The sequence below is a fragment of the Morone saxatilis genome, unplaced genomic scaffold (assembly GCF_004916995.1).
Source record: "Morone saxatilis isolate NCDOM2014 unplaced genomic scaffold, NCSU_SB_2.0 Contig4, whole genome shotgun sequence".
NCBI classification, from domain to species: domain Eukaryota; kingdom Metazoa; phylum Chordata; class Actinopteri; family Moronidae; genus Morone; species Morone saxatilis.
The window spans coordinates 11,961,266-11,963,949 of NW_023339984.1; positions in this window are offsets into that span (position 1 = coordinate 11,961,266).

Below are 2,684 nucleotides of genomic sequence, written 5' to 3' on the forward strand. Positions count from 1 at the left end.
TGAAACTGTGTTGATAAGTTTGTTTATTTCTTCAGTGTTTTCAATGGTGGCCAGGTCCGTGTATGTATCTCTGCAGTAGCTCTGAGCTTCGGTCCAGTTCATAGGATCAACAACGAAGTGGTACTGATGGAGAAGGCATGAGGAGAAGATGTTCCAGCCTGTGAGCAGAATGGTGGATTGGCATTTAACCACCATTTAACCGTAGAAATAAAGAACATGCCGGCTAACACTTTTCTCATTGATACCTATTATATAATGCCTATTAAACAAAATGTATATATATATATATATATATATATATACTTTTTTCTATGCTTTTACTCCATTTAAACAAATGGATGAAATGTACAAATTTTACTAATTTCGTGTTTCTTTATGTATTTTCAGCTCTTAACTACTTATTCACCGTTTGAACTAGAAACTCCATTCAAACTGTGAAATGTTAATGTTTCAGACATTTTGGGTAATATTCAACTTTAAAATCCCATTCAAACTTAAACTTAAAAAAATATTCAACTTTTTTTTAAGCTTAGTTACAATGGAAGACAATTAGAACCCCCTTCAAACCCACTGATCTTCATTCTTTTCCCACAAATTCATACGTAGAAACTTAATTTAAACTTGTTCATAATACATAGTACGTTTAATAATAGACATCAGATATATCAAATAACTGACTGACCTGGGAGATACAAGACACCCAGTAAGATCCTTTCCATCGTCATGTTGCTCTGTAATGTGTGTCAGTCCAGGGAAAATTAACACCAGCTCCACTTTCACCTGTTTTGCATGTTACCCGCCTATTAGGTGACCATTATCAGTTGTTTCCATCATAGTCAGTGGATGATAAAGTACTCTAAAAATACAAATACCACAATGTTTAAATACTAGAAATTGCACTTACAGTATCAAAAGTAAAAGTACTCATAATGCAAAATGATCCCATCCAAAGTGTTGATTTATTATTGGAATTTTACCATTACCATATACTTGATTTACTACCATTTAGGTGGAGCTCATTTTAACAGCTGTTCATACTGTTGGGTTGATATTTAACAATATCATACTTCATAAACTAATGAAATGTTTGATGTCGGACAATATGGATCATGCAAAAAAATTAATAACCTTATATTTAAATGTTTACCCCTTTTATTTGAAAATAACTGGTACTTTATAGACAACAAAACCTCATACAGTAGCAGAACTCTTGATTAGAAGTCATGTGACACACATCTTTGTGAAACTAGGCTTGAATATCATATATGTTTCTATCTGTACATATAAATCTATTACCGAGACCGTGGTGTAATCTGTTCACTTCATAAAACAAAAAAAATAAACAAAAACAAAAAGCAAGGAATTCCACTTAGCCACAACACCAGGAGTGACTACAGAGTTAGCTGTCAGTTTGACAGTGTAGTCAAATATTGATGCAGAGCCAAGATATAACTGCTGCACATTCACTATTGGTGTAACTGGAGCAGAGGTAGATTTCAGCTTCTGAGCTCAGTGTTTCTACTTTGTCATTACTGTCATTCATTGTGGTCACAAGACCACAAAGGATTTAGATTTACATTACTAATGTATCTGTATCCATTGGCTGCTTTGCATTCTGCTCTGTTGAGGCCTTCTGTAGAAATGTGATATTTACAGTCAGAGGGTTTTCAGATGCTATCAAACTAAACAAAGGGAAAACACAGAGTAAGTCAAATGAGTTATGCAAACTACTGTACATTTGTCCTGGCTGTATGAATAAGTTGCTGTCCCAGGGTGGATTTTTGAGTCCTACCTTTTTCAGAATATCCAGCATTTTCTCATTAGTGCTTAGAAACAGAATGAGGAGAGAAACCAAGTTTGTTGTAGTAGTAGTTCTGCTTTTAACCTACTTCCATTAGTGGACGAAGTACTCAGATATTTTACAGTTATATCAATATCACAGTTTATAAACATCATTTCTAAGTAATATTATGCTTTTAAAAATTGACTTTTGAATAAAAGTATGAAAGTTTTGGAATCAAAATATACTTAAAGGGCAAAAAGGAAAAGTAATCATCAGGTTAAAGTTGTTAATACAGTAATGTGTACATAATGTTAATGTTGCAGCTGGTGAAGTTGGGGCTTATTTTAATTAATTCATATACAGCTTGTGAATTTCCTTCCAGGGATCACTATATGGGCTGATATTTGTGCCATGCAGTAGAAGCTGATTGAATCATTTAGACTGAATCTGATTGCTCACTTGAATAAATGCATTAAAAAACTGTTTAAACTTGCTACATTTTATTTGATTTTTTGATTATTAGTGTTGAACTGTAAGTTGAAACTGATATAAATATTCTACGGAATCTGAATTCACGTTGCACGAAATGTATTGTGAGCTCACTAAATATCACTTTTTTCAATTTAATCCAAAGATTCCCTTTAAGGTCACAGAGGGTCAATCTTTCAAAAAAAACTAATAAATTCAAATTATGCAAATTCAAATTCAGTTTTTTAATGCATAACTCAAGTTAGCAATTCGACGATTCAGTTCTAAATTATGTCAATTCGTTCTACTGGACAAATTATCAGCCATTAAAATATATATGTCTTATTTTTTTCTTCCACCAAGCAGAAATAAATTATCAGTAAGTACATTGCCCAAAAACTTAATAAGTGTGGGTGATTTTTATTTACTTTTT